Raw genomic sequence first — 17,205 nt, 5'->3', positions numbered from 1 at the left:
GTTGAAGATCATTGGTTACTTTGGTGAGTGCAGTTACAGTTGAGTGTGTTGGGCGGAAGCCAGATTGCATGGAGTCGAGAATGGAGTTATGAGTGAGATGCTGGATCAGGTGTTTGTAAACACGCCTTTCCAGTAAATTGGATGTGAATGGAAGAAGGGAAACCAGACGATAGTTAGCAGGAGAGCTGGGATCAAGGGAAGGTTTTTTGAGGATAGGAATAATTAGTGCTCGTTTGTATAAGGATGGAAAAGTACCAGTAGAGAGTGAAAGGTTAAATAGGTGGGTAAGTACAGGAGAGAGTGCATTAGAGATTGGATAAAGGAGGCGAGAGGGTATGGGGTCAAGAGAGCAGGTTGTGGGTTTTGAGCAGGCTAGAAGTTTATTAACTTCATCTAGTGTTGCAGGGGTGAAGGAGTGAAAAGTGGATGTGAGTGGACTGCACATTAGTCTGAGATTGTTGTCAGACGGTACGCTCAGTCTCAATGGGTAACTGTCACTACTCTTTGTCGGACATAACTTTTTTACAATTGTTGTCTGTCAATTAATGGCCAGGACATTGTCTGATTTGTTTGTTTTTTTTTACTACTTTATTCAATCTGAGTGGTTAGTTGTAGGTCGGGAAATTGCAATGTACGGTTCTTCGTCAGAAATAAGGATATATTTGCATGTCTATGGCCAGCTCTACTTGAAAACGTTGTCATTGTAGAACCCATATCTTTTCACTCTGTATGCTACTTCTGTGGGCACTTCTGGTTTCAAGACAGGGAGTTTTGGGAGCAACAGGTAGTGCTGGCGTTAACCATACCATTTTTGCTTTTTATTTATTTTTATGACTATATGGTGTGGGGGTTCACTCGCTGGTAGGCTGCAAATGAGGCGACTTCACGCACCAGGATCGGTTTAAGGGCTTCCTGCACGCGTTTATTTTTCAGCAGCTGCAGAAATTTTCCCTCGCAGGGGGAAGGTAACCGAAAAACAGCAGTTCAACAGAAATATGCAGCCTCCTGGCTAACACAAAATAAATGTTTTTCTTTCTCTCCTGAAGCTGAGCACTCCAGCAGTTTGTCTCACATACATTCAGCACTGCTGCTCAGCATCAAGTGTACTATATAGGGCATAGGGCCTCTTGAGGCCAGTAAGACCAGCAAAATTACAAAAACCTTGCAGAGAGACATAGGGGCAAATTCACTAAGATTCGTAGTTGCGCCAGTGTCCGCTTCGCCGCACTTCGCCAGGCGTATTTTCGCTAGCGCTACGCAAATTCACTAAGATCCGAAGTAGCGCTCAGGGGAAGTGTAAGGTTGCGAAGTTGCACTAGCGTTAATTCGCCAAGCAAAGCGAAGTTACGCTAGCGATGCTTAATTTGCATACGGCGCCAAATTAAAGTTACAATGGATATATGTAGCATCACTACACAAGCCTGGGAAACCTTCAAAACAGCAAATAAAATTTTTATTTTGCCCTACACATGTGCCCACTGTATAGTTACATGAGTTAGGAAATGTAGGGGGGAAGGAGGGTAGCCCCAAAAAAATTTTCAATCTTTTTCAGCCTATCACCCATAAAAAAAGAAAAAATGCACGCCAATTTTTAACTTTTTTTGGAGCAATCCCTATCTACTCTATTGCACTTCGCCTGGTCTGAGGTGGCGAAGGAAGTCTGGCGTAAAAGGTAGCGTTCAGAAAAATGCGCGCGTCAGTGAATTTGCGTAGTTACGTCCGTTGAGCAAATTCGCCAGGTGTAAGGGTGCGAAGTAACACTAGCGAATTTATGCCAGTGTCCGTTAGTGAATCGGCAAATTAACGAAAATGCGCTACAGTAGCGAATTAACGCTAGCGTTAAGCGCTTCGTCCTTTAGTGAATTTGCCCCATAGTGTTTCTCTGCTAACAGCATTACTGGTCTCACCTCACTAACAATATCTGAGAATCCATGGGGACCTTTTTTACTACCACAATGGGTAGTAAATTACTACCCATATATTCCTTAAAAAAAGTGTGGTTTATGCCAGCACTAGCTACTGGACAATCACACACTTTGTATGTGCCTGTAATGTAGCAGAAAATCTGCTCGCTTCCTGGCTGACAGACTTGAGGAGGAGGCGGCAGGATAGACCGCCAGCTCAACAAATGTCTCTGGTGTCTCCTTCAGATCATTTACTTATTTGCATACCCATGATGCATTAGGAATGCCTTTGTTCGTATCCATGTCAGTAAATGCTGTTTTCGGCTTATATGATTCCTACTTCTTTCAAACTCTATCTCTGAGGAAGCTTGTTCAGTTGTTGGTATGCTCCTATCAAAGGAACTCTGCTTTGGGAGTTCAAGACAGGGTACCTATTAGCTCTCAGCAAGTGATGAGCCCATCTGCTTTGCAGGCAGCATTTGACCTGGGATTACAGAAGACATACTCTGGTTTCTCTTCAAATCGAATAAATCTTTCGCCTTTTACTAAAGATTTCCGTGGAGAGGAACAACCATGAGTTTCATTGAATTTTTTGAGGCTTGGTTCATACCAAGCTATTGATACAGTTGAAAAGACAGACAAAAAAGGAGGAGTTAGAGAGGAGGCTTGTGTCCTGAATTGGCTGTAAAAGCACTTCCTGTTCAGGATCAAAAGTAATAATGTAGTAGAAAAAACAGCTTGCTTGCTGACTGACTCCAGTAGGAGGTGAGGTAGGCAAGACGGGGTTTGAGAATCTGCCATCCTGCTGAGTCTTGCCTCCAGATTAACTTATTTGCATACCCATGGTGCTCTAGGAACACCTGGCTGCATGGCGGTAGCTGCTTTGTTCGGATCATACAATTTCTACCGCTTTCAAATTGGAGGGAGCTTGTTCAGTTGTTGGCATGCTTTTGTTAAAGGAACTCTGCTTTGAGAGTTCAAGACAAGGGGACCTATTAGCTCTCAGCAAATGAGAGCCTGTCTGTTTTGCAGGCAGCATTTGACCTGGGATTATGAAAGGTATACTCTGGTTTCTCTTCAAATCGAATAAATCTTTCGCCTTTTACTAAAGATTTCCGTGGAGAGGAACAACCATGAGTTTCATAGAATTTTTTGAGGCTTGGTTCACATCAGGCTAATGATACAGTTGAAAAGACAGACATTTATGGAGAAGTAATATGGGACTTGTGGTTGTCCTGAACTGGGTATAGAAGCACTTGCTTTCAAGGAGCTAGGATAGTAATGTGTCAGAAAAGCAGCTTGCTTGCTTGCTGACTGACTGGCTCCTGTAGGAGGTGGGGCAGGAAACATGGGGCTTAAAAGAGAAGGAAGCCCCCTGGGTGCAAATCCCCCCCCCTCCCCTGTGTTGCTTCCCCTCCCCCCTGGCCTACCTGTCCCGCTGGGCAAATGCCCCTAACTTGTTACTCACCCCTCTGTGCAGGTCCTGTCCACGGAGTTCACAGTCGCCATCTTCTCCCACGCACGTCTTCTGGCGCATGCGCAGTAGTAACAGTTACCGGTATGGATCTACTGCGCATGCGCCGAATGTCACAAAGTTTTGCGATTTCACTTTGTGACATTCGGCACATGCGCAGTAGATCCATACCGGTAACTGTTCCTACTGCGCATGCGCCAGAAGACGTGCGTGGGAGAAGATGGCGACTGTGAACTCCGTGGACAGGACCTGTGCAGAGGGGTGAGTAACAAGTTAGGGGCCTTTTCCCAGCGGGACAGGTAGGCCAGGGGGGAGGAGGGAGGGGAAGCAACACAGGGGAGGGGGGGAGGGGATTTGCACCCAGGGGGCTTCCTTCTCCTTTAAGGCTTGGCTAACACCAGGCTATTGATACAGTTATAAAGACTGGCCAAAAGAGACGAGAGAGAGGGGATGTGTAAGTGTCAAGCAGCAGCCAAAATAAAAAGCCTGACAAGACATGTGTATAGGAACTAGAGAGAAGTAGAGTGTGTGACCTGAACTGGCCAAAAAATTACTGCTTTTACAGGAGCAAGTATGTGAGCTTAATCAAAGGTATGACAGAATCAACTACTTTAATCCAGGAATTTCTTGGATGGGGGGGTATAATGTATAATTCAACATTTCTTGGCATAGAATAATAGGGCTGGAATCTCAGCCTTGCATGGGTGGTATGCACTAGGTGCTTGACTACACCCTGTAGACTTACAATTGGAGATAGCACCTGTGGGAAGTCAAGGGTTGTTGCGAGGGAGGCCATTACCTGAGACCAATATGTGCTTATTACTGGGCAGGACCAGATCAGGTATATAAGATTGGCTGTTGGGGTTCTACACCTAGGACAGGTGTCATTGTCTCGTTTTCCCATAGCATTAAGTTTTAGCGAGGTTGTGTTAAGTTGATGGGAAAACTTTATACTGAATTAGTCTGTTTCTCACTAGTATTATGCTATTATACATAGTTTCTGTGGCCTCATCCCAGTCTTCTTGGGTGAGCTCTGGGATCTGCTCCTGCCATTTAGTTTGTGCTGTATGAAATGGAGGGGGAACACTGGCTAATAGGTTTTGGTAAAGTCTGGACACCAGCTTTGTAGGTTGTTCTATTGAGAGGGTGTCCTCTATTGCTTGTGTGGTCAAGGCTGGAGAGAGTGTACCAAACTGGGCCTTGAATACATGACAGATTTGAAAGTATCTAAACAGCGGGGCACATTTAGTTTTGAGCCCAGGATATGAGATAAATTTGTTGTTCTGTAGGAGGTCACCCAAGTATTTGATTCCTTTTTGTGGCCAATACAGAAAACCATCTAAGTTTCGGAAGTGTGGGAGCTTAGCATTTCCCCACAGCAGCAGGGAGGAGTTAAGACGTATAGGTCTTTTTTTGAGTGTTTTCAATCCTTGACACCATGCCATGTGGGGTTTAGTAATAGTAGATGGTATTTTGCCTGGATCTGAGAGTTTGCGGTAGGAAAGGTTCTTTAGGCCTACTAATAATCCTACTATGTTGGTTTGCAGTGTCATTGGGATTATATGGATCAGGGTGGTACCACCAGTGCAGATAGTACAGTATATCTGGGCCGCCAGGTAGTATAGTTGAAAGTTGGGTAAGGCTAGGCCTCTATCCTCTTTTATCAGCCGTCAGTTTCTCCCAGGCAATTCTCGGCACTTTGGGATTCCGTATAAATTGGAGAATCAGATGATTGATTTGTTTGAAAATATACTTGGGGATATGGGTTGGTGCAGGTGGTATAAAAATTTGGGGAGATACACCATCTTAATGAGATTGATTCTTTCCCACAGTGCGATGGGGAGATTGGGCCAAATTTAGAGATCGGATTCCGGTTTTGAAATTATAAGGCTAAGATTGCTCTGTACGAACTGAGAAGGGTTCGCTTGTATGTTGATCCCAAGGTATTTGAACTCCTGAACCCACTTTAGCGGAGTGGGGGGGGGGGGGCTGGTTATCTATGTGGATTTGTTCCAGTTTATCTTTAGGCCTGAGAATAATCCGAATTACTCTACTATATTAAGGAGTGTGGTCAGAGAGTTTTGAGTGTCTGCTAGGTATATTAACCAATCATCTGCATACAGAGATATTTTTTCTGTGAGTGGGCCAAGAGACAGCCCAGCAATTTGCTCCGAATCCCATGTAGCTATGGCCAAGGGTTCAATGGCTAATGCGAACAGAAAGGGTGATAGTGGGCAACCCTGGCAGGTGCCACGTCTTGGATAGAATGGGGTGGATATCAATCCATTAACTCTGACCCTTGCAGTTGGCTGATGATATAGCAGTTGCAGCTATTTGATAAATTGTTCCCCTAGGTTGAACCTGCACAGGGTCTCCCAGAGATAGGACCATTCAATGGAATCAAAGGCATTGGCGGAGTCTAGTGAGGCAACTACCCTGGTTCTCACCTGGTTGTGCTATATTTCTACATTGGTATGCAGTCCCCTGAGACTTATTTGTTGATCTGCCTGGCATGAATTGAGATTGGTCTGGATGAATCAGATCAATAAAGTAACGTTGGCGACGCGTGGCTAGACTTTTTGCGAGTAATTTGGCATCAGTGTTTACGAGAGAGATTGGCCTGTATAAGCTGCACTGATCGGGATCTTTGCCCGGTTTTGGAACCACTACAATGAGGGCTTCACTGAATGAAGGGGAGAGAGACCTTGCTACAAAGGAAGCTTGGAGGGTGGTCAGAAGGTGGGGGGGGGGGGGCAGTTGACCTGATAGTATTTTATATCAATTAGCTGGAAAACTTTTTAGTTGAAAATCTTTTCAAGCGATATCGTCCAGTAGCAGCCCCAAACTGGAAGAGGATATAACGTTTATGCTTTTGTTTAAACTGCTTTTCAATGAATGTTCCTTTTTGTTGCGTTTATTCGACGCAAGGAATCCAATGAGAATATTCGGAAGAATCGTTCGTGAAGATAAGCATATTTATGGATGATAGCAGGAGGGCTGCACTAGCTTTACTGCTATTAACCTTCATAAAGAAGAGGAAAAAAGAAAAGATCAATATGGAGCAAACAGTGGTTATTACACCGTCATAAATTTTCACATGTGGGACTTGTCAAAGAGCTGAAAGAAAATAATCCAGATGATTTCAGAAACTACCTACAGATGTGTGACTCAAATTTCTGCACAAATTCTAGGCCGAATCATTCTGTAGACATGTAATGCAATTATTGAGGCAATGAAGGCAGAATATCTAAAGGTAATTAATTAAAACACTTTATTTAAAACACTTTGTACTATAAGTGCAATGTTAACACAAATAACAATACAAACCAGTAAAAAGTAAAATAACACAGAATAATTTAATAAAAACATATACCAATAATAATAACTAATGATATAAGTGCAAAACATTCTTCTGGTGGTTATGTATGTAGTGGTTACAAATTTTCATATTGCATGCTTTCATGTGGTGTCGGTGGGGATTGAGAGGGGTTTGCCACTGGTGGGTAAAAACTGTGAGAAGGGGAGTACCAGGATGGTTGTGGGTATAGTATTGATGTCTGGTTATTTTCCATAAATGTGGTATAGTCTGATAGTTCTGTAACACTTGTGTGATCAGGCTTTCAGCGACCAAGCGATGTTCCTCTTCCATACGACTCAGTTTAGAGGGGACAGTAAAAGCAAATGCATCATGTTCATCTGTTTTTTTTTTGGATAATAGTGTAGCAGCATCAGTTATTAATTTCTTTGTGTTATCGGTTTGTAGTCTTCATTTTTTCCATTTTTGCCTAGGTGGGGTGTGTGTGAAACATCTGGAGTAGTGCTTGTCTGTTGTGGAGTTTCCAAAGAACATGTGGTGATAATTGTCTGCAACAAAAAATTGTACATGTTTTTCAGTTTCCGGAAACAGCTGAAGAATGGAAAGCCATAGCAAAGCAGTTTGAAGACTATTGGAATTTCCCAAACCGAGGAGTGGCCATTGATGGAAAACATGTACGAATACAACCTCCTGCCAACTCAGGATCCTACTATTATAATTATAAAGGATACTTTAGCATTGTGTTGTTGGCAAAAGTAAATGCCAAATATGAATTTATAATGGTGGATGTTGGGAAACATGGAAGAGTATCAGATGGAGGAGCCATAGAACAGACTGTCTTCTATCAGAAGCTAAAGCACTAAAAGTACAACTGCCTACAAATAATGAAACTACAGAAGGGCTAAACTTTGTATTTGTTGCAGATGAGGCCTGTGCACTGCAGGAACATATTCTAAAACTCGGTTGAAAATTCTCTGTAAAAAAACACTGACATAGCAAAGGAGAATATTTAATTACAGTCTTTCACTGGCAAGACATAGATATAGAGAATGCATTTGGAGTTCTTGCTAATCACTTTAGAATCTTCCATACAGCCATTACTCTGTCACCCGCCGAGGTAGAGCTTGTGGTTTTAACCTACTGTGTGCTACATAATTTCCTACGTCATACCAATGGAAATGTTTATATGCCAAATAACATGATGGACAGAGAAGACATTGAGTATTGCTCTTATTTATGGGACAGCGCACAATAGAAATGCGCAACTAGAGTGTGACTGTTTGTTTGTATGCCACTATGAGGCACCTACCATTTCCGGTCACTGCCATTACGTTCAGACTGCAGCAGGCAATGATGGAAGAGGAGAGAGACAGCAGGAAGGCAACGCTTATGAGCAAAACTGAAATTACCTATATGGTGGCTGCTTTTGACAGCCAAGACTGTGACTGCCGGCTGGCACATTACACAAGACCTAATACAAGGAAGAACACCATATTGGAGAAAGTTATAGAAGCAATGCAGAGATGATATGACATCACAAGATCCAAAGATCAGTTGAGGAAAAGATGGTCAGACCTGAAATTATTAGAGAAGGTCCAGCTGATAGGAATAAGAAAGCTCATTAAAAAAAAAGTAAGTTGTTATTTAGGTGCTATTATACTTACTTATATACTTTTTGTATATATGGGTGTGTGTGTCTATTTATATATATATATATATATATATATATATATATATATATATATATATATATATATATATATATATATATATATATATATATATATATATGTTCTTATATGTGTATACAAACAAACATTGTATACTCGTGAGGAAGATCCTTGTGGGGAATCGAAACGTTGAGCCACAATAAACATCTTTTTTGTTTTTGCAACTTTAAAAAACCTGTGAGTGTCGCTACTTTCTACTTTTGCATTTATCCCAAATAGGCAGGCACCCAGGTACTTTCACCTGTAAACGGTGTGCACCTTCAGACTACACACACACACACACACATATATATATATATATATATATATATATATATATATATATATCTCTATATATATATATATATATAGATATATATATATCTCGAAACAAAATGGAGTGGAGTGTGTACCCAGTCCGTGACTTAGTCCAAATAAGGACACAATTTATAATAAACAAAAAAGTCCAGACGACTTGTCTTGTAACCGAAAGAAAATTCTTTATCAAGCAAGAATATGCAACGTTTCGAAGCTCCCGCTTCTTTATCAAGCAATAAAGTTTACAATGATCTCACATCCTTAAAAAGGTTACAGCTCTAAACACACCCTCAAAGGGGTGGTATATATTTAAATGCAGTGTATGACCAATCTAAATGAAAGGAAAAGTACACCCTTGACATCAAGGTATTCATGTAGAAACAAATGACTGGTCAGTCAAAATGTATCACAGTACAAATGTATAAACAACACATTATAAAGATACAACATATATAAAGGATGTGTAATAGTATCATTGTCCCAACCTCTACCCTATATGCATAAGTTACCAAGTTTACTACACTATATGAAAGCATACAGGTCATACTCTCTATTTAACCCTTTAGGGTATAATGTTTGTAATGTATGTATCCAAAATTTTCTGTGATTGAACCTTCTGGGTACCTAGATCTGTCTTGACTAATCTATCTCTAAGATTCTTCGTACGTTTATAAGATAATAATGGTGGCCCCTGAAATTCTGGAATAGTGGGATAGGCCTTGTGTGATAATGGGCAATTTTTATATATGATATGGTGAATTTTACGAGTACATGGGTGATATGTATGAACAAACGGTATACGAGTCATTTTGGACATATGACGTGTCTTTTCCTGTATAGTGGAGTCACGATCCAATTCTCTCACTCTGGCTACCTCTTGGTCAAGTATCTGTCTAGGATAACCTCTCTGTGTAAACTTCGTGGTCATCTCATCCAACCGTGTAACGAGCTGTTCCTCCTCTGTGACTATGCGTTTAACTCGCAACATTTGTGATCTGGGGAGAGAGGAAATTTTAGCCCTCGGATGTGCACTGTCAAAGCATAATAGATTGTTGCGGTTAGTGGATTTGACAAATAAGTCTGTATACAGGCGTCTTCCCTTACGATACACGCTGGTGTCTAGGAATGTCACCCTTTCCTCACTATGACTGAGCGTAAACCCAATAGTGGGAACACATGTATCTATATGTGATTTGAACTCCATAAGGGATCCAACGTCACCCCTCCACAACACCAACAAATCGACGATTTAGCGCCATTTTAAGGAATGTTTCTTGTATAATTCATTGTCTTATACGAAATTGTGCTCAAAGTAATTCATAAATATGTTGGCGTAGGTAGGGGCGACGTTGGACCCCATGGCTGTCCCCTGTACCTGGAGGAAGAATGTGTCCTGGAACAAAAAATAATTTTTGAGGAACCAAAGCCAATAGTTCCATAAAGAAATCAATCTGTGTTGTGTTATAATGTGAACCTTCTAGGGTAAACCGCACTGCCACTGAGCCTAAGTCATGTGATATTGAAGTATACAAGCTGTTTACATCGAATGCTGCCAATAACACCATCCCTTCTCCCAGATCAATGTCACGAATCAGGCGTAAAAAATGAGAGGTATCCTTAACATATGACTCGCCTGATATAACAAAAGGCGCTAAAATCTTATCTAAGAAAATTGATAACGGGGATAAGATTGAGTTAACACCAGCCACTATAGGTCGTCCTGGTGGGGATTGTAAATTCTTATGTATCTTGGAAAGGGTGTAGAAAACAGGTATACATGGATATTTTTTCATAAGGTAATCTTTTAAACCATCAGTAACTACACCCTGTCCCTGATATTGAGACAATACCTCGGATATTAACCCTGCAATTTCATCTGTGGGGTCTTTACTGAGTTCTACATAGGTGTTTGCATTGCTCAATTGACTCACTATTTCCTGTACATAATACACTTTATCAAGAATGACCAATGCTCCCCCCTTACCTGCAGGTTTATATATCACATCCTTGTCCCCCATTAATGCCTTAAGGGAGTCCCGTTCAGTTTTAGTTAAATTATTATGATACCGCATATTGCTCAACCCCTTAGGATCTTGTATAAATTGATTTATGTCCCTAGACATAAGGGATATAACAGTCTCCACTGGATGGGACGAGGTAGGAGGAAGATATTTACTCTTTTTATGTAAATCAAATTGCTGTGGAGTTAATGCTCCAGTGTAAGTCTGTGTCCCTCTTATGTCCTTGTCCATGAACTGAACCTTTAAGCGCAAAAGTCTGAAAAACCATTGCAGGTCAATATCTAACGAAAAAGTATCAAACTTAGTTGATGGACAAAAAGATAGACCCTTCTGTAATAGATTCAGTTCAGGTTGTGTCAGTACCTTTTTAGAGATGTTGATCACGATTGAAGTCCCTTCATGAGTGCTGACTTGGTGACCCGCGTCTGTCATGGTTTGGTCGCAGCTGTTGCGCCAGACTCTGGGGCGCCCACTTCGCGTTCCCTGTTGCTGGAAGGAGCGCTGTCGTCACCTAAAAAACAAGAAGAACCGGAGGAATCCGTGGCTCGTTGTGAGGACGTCTCCCCCGAACTGCTGCGTGCGACCTCTTGCCGTCCTTCGCGGCTTGCCCCACGTGGCACACACGCCTGCGTCTTACGGCCCCGAAAGAAGGACGGAGTTGTGTATGTATATGTATATGTATATGTATATATATATATATATATATATATATATATATATATATATATGTTAATGTGTTAAGAGTAGGAAAAAAGCTAACACCTGTGTAACATAGAAAAAAACATGTGCATATATATATATATATATATATATATATATATATATATATATATATATATATATATATATATATATATATATATATATATATGTATGTATGTATGTATGTATATATATATATATATATATATATATATATATATATATATATATATATATACAGTTGCGAATAAAGTAACAAAAGTGAGTCTCTGAAAGCATGTGCTGTTTGCAACATTGTTTATAAAATACATATCCAATCTTCAGGATAAAAGTGCTGCTAGTTCCCACCGGTTGTTTAACTTTAAAAACAACGTGACAGACAAGCTCATCAGGTTATACAGGTTAAATTTGACCAAATTTATTTATGCACCACAGCTGGCCAGCGTCCCAGAACTTATTGTTTTTCTAGATGGTACTCCTTTTGTATATAGTCGGCTCTGTCATCTGGACCAGGAGTGGTTCACAAGGAGTATATCTGTGTATACGGGGTCATTAGACCCAATGAGGGAAATACATAGAAAAAATCTTGCCTCCTAGTTTGTTTTACTGCTCAACTATAGTTATTGCTGAACTATAACTAACAATGGGGTGCACACAGAGTAGTAGAGCACATGTAAAAGAGCTATTATGGAGAGTTCTTGCTGAACTATAACTCACAATATGGTGCACACAGAGTGGTAGAGCACTTATATGGCGTGGAGGGTCCTTGGCAGGCCTGTCTAGCCATCTCATGCCCCACTGTGACCCATGGTACACCTAGTACAATTTAGGGGTTGGTTCAGCTACTATGACAGGTCGCTCAATGCATGGACCACTCTCATGGCAAATTGGGTACACAACCGCTCATATAGACATAACCCACATCAGCCTAAAAAGGAGGTAGTCTTAACTGGGAATGGCTGGTTATCAGTGGTGTCAATGCTACACCTGAACTTGTGGGATCATAACTAGAATTTGTTATTTAGACCTGATGGGCTCCGGGGACATGACAAAATGAAAGGCAACACTTTACAGTGAACAATTAGCAAATATCACAAATGGAAAACCAAAAATAACAAAGAAAACACAGAACCGACGGTCCCCTGGGAAAATCAATATAGTACTGTAACTTTCTGTTATACGTATAAAAGTTATCAAGTACCTCAGTCAATCCAAGCGAGTGAAAGGAAAAGATTACCACAAAGAAAAGGGGAAGGATTAACATCACATGTTAGTCCATGCCCCAATAAGAGCACATTGTTTCATTAGGCCCCAAGACATGGCTATAATAGTCAGTGTTTCAAATAAAAATGGATAAAGGCAAATGTTCATTTAGGCCCCTAGGAGCTAGTGTGTCCAGTCTATAAATCCATCTGGATTCCAATCTCAGGAGTTCCAAATTTCTGTCACCACCCCATGTTTGGATTAAATCCTGTTTGAATTACTTAGACGGGGGCCCAGGGAATGTGCACTGATTAATTTGGCCAAGTCAGTAGCACTTCCATTATATTTTAATACATTTTCACTTAACCTTAGGAGTGCTCCCACAACCCCCCTTTTGTATTTGAAATGTAGCCTGAAGCTGTGGCTGAGCTTCATGTGGTTTGTAGCACCCCCATACCTACCCTGTTTAACTAATGGTGGCCCTATGTTTTTAACTTCATCTAGTAACACTTTTGCACCAATTTACACTTACTACACCTATTACTACACCTAATTTAGTTTGTCCTTTTTTACTTGTTTAGCTCACATCTATATTCTTACCTATACCCACACATATATACACACTTTCCAAGTGTGCACCTATACATACAATTTTACTTTGCCTTCACTATTTTTACATTACTACATTTTTTTTTAAAAAAAAGGGCATTGGTTTGGGCAATCACTCTCTCTTAAAAGCTGCAAGCTAGTGGCCGGGGAGGATCTAGCCCTCAGACTGAAACCAAGGTTCAGCAGACATTTACTTCAATTAATGCTACTATGCAGAGAGGCACAACTGCTTTTATACTATGACCAGAGGTAAACAAGTTAGGGACCACCATGTGGGGTTTACCTTGACGTGGTATGGTGGCTTAATGACAAGCAAAATTGGAGGAGAGAGAGGGGGCTTATGTGTGTCCTGAACTGGCTAAATAAATTGCTTCCTTTCAGAAGCAAGTGTAGTTATATAACAGTAAAACAGCTTGCTTGCTGAACGACTGGCTCCAGTAGGAGGCGGGGCAGGCAAGGTGGCTTGAGAAGCCGTTCTCCTGGTGAGTCTCGCCTCCAGATCGTTAACTAATTTGAATACCCATGGTGCATTAGGAGCGCCTGGTTGTGTGGCAGTATTTGCTGTTTTCAATTTCAACTCCTTTCAAACTCTGTCTTGGAGGGAGCTTGTCCAGTTATTTGCATGTTCCTGTCGAAGGAACTCTGTTTTGGAAATTCATGATAGGGGGGGGTCCTATTCACTCTCAGCAAGTGAACGTGCACCTGCTTTGCAGGCAGTCTTTGACCTGGGACGTATGATGGTATACTCTGGTTTCTCTTCAAATCGAATAAATCTTTCGCCTTTTACTAAAGATTTCCGTGGAGAGGAACAACCATGAGTTTCATTTAATTTTTTGAGGCTTGGTTAACACCAGGCTATTAATATGGTTCCAAAAACAGGCTTAAAGGGAAAAGCAAGGGTGCAGCAGCAGTCAATGATAAAACCCTGCTTATTCAGGAGTGAGGGTGCAAAAGTAAGTTTGCTCATTACAGGCTCCAGGAGGTGGGTCAGAGAAGAAGGCTTGAGAAGCCATCTTGCCTCCGGATCGCTTACTCATTTGCTTACCCATAGTGCAGTAGGAGCGACTGGTTGCAGGGCAGTAGGTGATTGTTCTGCCTTCAATAAGGATTAAATATTTCTTGGTGAAAAAAAGAAAAACATTAAATTATTTAATTGAAATGGAGTCTATGAGAGATGGCCTTCCTGTAACCTGGAGCTTTCTGGATATTGGATCCCATACCAATACATATCTTTGTATTTAGGTTCCTTCTATCATATTCCTCTCTTATTCCAGCCACTGCCAGTTGATATTGTAGTATGAAACCGCCACAAACTGCTAGAATTCTAAAATAGAGAGCTGCTGAACAAATATTGTTTTTAAGCTTATAAACTCGAAAAATTTGAGGTATTAATAAAAAATTTTTTTTTTTTTTTTTTTTTAGATTTGATTTATTCAAGTTTAATTATTAGTAAATTAGCCAAATTCATGGATGGGAGATAAGTCTAGTTTGTTTCTGGTAAAATGTGAGAGAAAAAATGAGTTTTAGTAAATAACCTCCCTAATCTCATGTAAATGTCAGTGCCCCTTTATACTAACTCAAAAAACATCTTTGTGATTGGGACAGTTTTCATATTAAAAATTACTAATATCAAGTAAGGTATGGTAGCCTTATTACTTTTAGTAAATCATTTTTTTTCTTTTTACCGTATTAGCAATTTTTATGGTTTGTGAATAATAATATTTTGTAAAAAAAAAAAACACCCTAAATGCATTATCCTTCCCTTCGGTTTCCTTTCTTACATTTGATTTGGTACAGGTTGTTTTTGTGATTGTTTTGTTAGCGAAGACCTGAAATAGGGTAACAGATATACTTTTTTTTGCTATATTTTCCTATCTATGAATGTGTTTTGTACCTTCTACTAACTGAAACTTGATGATGCAGTGTAAAAAAAATTTTTTTTATGAATTACATAATTTTGGGATAATGTCACAAAGTAACTGTCTAAAAAATTTACATATGTTTATTTTTTATGGTTGTATTTATTAATTGATACAAAAAAAAGTTTACAATAGAAAAGAAAACAGAAACAAGTTGATGTGTCACCTGAATACAAAGTTAGCACAGCAGTTGGAATTGGTAATGGATACTAAAAACATAGGTGTAGTCAAGTGTGAGTTTATTGTCATTTCATCCATATACGTTTGTACATTACACAGTGAAACAAAACAACGTTCCTCTAGGACCATGGTGCTACACACAACAGAGATGTACTGGACAACAGACAAAAAATGCAAGTGCAAAAATATGCAACTCCTGCAAGAAAGGACAGCATAGTGCAGGGACAGGACAAGACAGTAGATGTAATATGTTAAGTAAATAATGCTAAACATCAGACATGATGGGTGTATCATTGTGATATGATAGTAGTAAGAACATGATAAAGAACATGATAAATTGCAGGTGTGCTCATAGAGAACAATTGTATCCAATGGCTATTTATTAATACAATAAGGTCAGAGTGAGTGTGAGAGAGATCTGTCCGGTCCCTGAGTATTCAGGAGCCTTATATCTTGGGGGAAGAAACTGTTACACAGTCTGGTAGTGAGGGCCCTAATGCTTCGGTACCTTTTTCCAGATGGCAGGAGTGTGAGGGGTGTGTTGGATCAGCCACAATGCTGGTGGCTTTACGGATGCAGCGAGTGGTGTAAATGTCTGTGATGGAAGGAAGAGAGACACCTATGTTCTTCTCTGCTGTCTTCACTATCCTCTGTAGGCTCTTGCGCTCCATGACAGTGCAGTTCCCAGCCCAGACAGTGATACAGCTGCTCAGGATGCTCTCGATAGTCCCTCTGTAGAAGGTTTTGAGTATGGATGGTGGGAGATGGGATTTCCTCAGCTTGCGCAGGAAGTAGAGGCGCTGTTGGGCTTTCTTGGCTAAGTAGCTGGTGTTGTGGGACTAGGTGAGGTTCCCCGCCAGGTGGACACAAAGAAATTTGGTGCTTTTGTCGATCTCCACATTAGAGCCGTCGATGTACAGTGGCAGGTGGTCACTTCTAGTCTTCCTAAAGTCAACAACCATCTCCTTTGTTTTGTCTACATTGAGAGACAGGTTGTTGGTTCTGCACCAGTCTGTTAACCGCTGCACCTCCTCTCTTTATGGTGACTCGTTATTATTGCTGATGAGACCCAGTAAAGACTAGTTGAGGGATCCACATATGGAAATACATTTGTAGTAAGAGTTAAGGCACCAAATGGTGTCCAAAACAGAATCATCCTTCATGAGTCCTACTTGAAGGCATGAGCTCCGTTGCTCAAGTGTCCCAGGCCAAAGAACAGCATGAGCGGTTGGGTCCACCTTCGCCGAAGCTAGGGTGAGCCCCCATCATCCCCGCCCCCCCCAGGGGGTTTGGGGTCGTTGGATTCCCCTTTGCCTTGCAGCTAGAGGGAGTCCCGTCTACCATGGCTTCGTAATGCAAGCCCTTGTTCTTAAAAGGATTCTGTCCTGATATCTATGGTGTAGTTTTTATTTCTAAATTGCGTTGTTTACACTGCAAATAGTTCACTATACAATATTCTTGAACCAACAAGTGTATTTTTTTTGTTGTAATATTGGTGTGTAGCCATCTCAGATAATTTTACCTGGTCATGTGCTTTTAGAAAGAGCCAACACTACATGATAGAACTGCTTTCTGTCAAGCTAGTGTTTCTCCTACTCAGTAACTGAAGGAGTTGCAGTGGGACCTGGATGCTATTCTTAATTGTACCAGGGAACTGCTATCTATTTACCATCCCGTTGTTCTATTGTTAGGCTGCTTGGGGAGAAATGGGAGGTGGTGACATCACTCCAACATGCAGTGCAGCCGTATAGAGTGACTGGAGTTTAGCAGAGCACAAGTCACATGACTGCGGGCACCTGGAAAACATGTTTTTTTAAAGAAAAATGTTTTTCCTGTGACCATATCCCTTT

General features: G+C 40.8%; 1 protein-coding gene and 3 non-coding genes across 8 annotated transcripts in view; all 4 read left to right on the top strand.

Annotated features, from left to right (window-relative positions):
- Nucleotides 1-17,205, top strand: part of armh1.L (armadillo like helical domain containing 1 L homeolog) — a 59,756-nt gene that overhangs the window by 28,507 nt on the left and 14,044 nt on the right.
- On the top strand, nt 2,406-2,520 carry LOC121403498. Its single transcript, XR_005967324.1, has one exon. It is a non-coding gene; the product is annotated as a U5 spliceosomal RNA (small nuclear RNA).
- On the top strand, nt 2,966-3,080 carry LOC121403503. Its single transcript, XR_005967329.1, has one exon. It is a non-coding gene; the product is annotated as a U5 spliceosomal RNA (small nuclear RNA).
- On the top strand, nt 13,999-14,113 carry LOC121403499. Its single transcript, XR_005967325.1, has one exon. It is a non-coding gene; the product is annotated as a U5 spliceosomal RNA (small nuclear RNA).

This window comes from Xenopus laevis, chromosome 4L, assembly GCF_017654675.1.
Source record: "Xenopus laevis strain J_2021 chromosome 4L, Xenopus_laevis_v10.1, whole genome shotgun sequence".
Taxonomy (NCBI): Eukaryota; Metazoa; Chordata; class Amphibia; order Anura; family Pipidae; genus Xenopus; species Xenopus laevis.
This window is presented reverse-complemented; position numbering and strand designations above follow the sequence as displayed.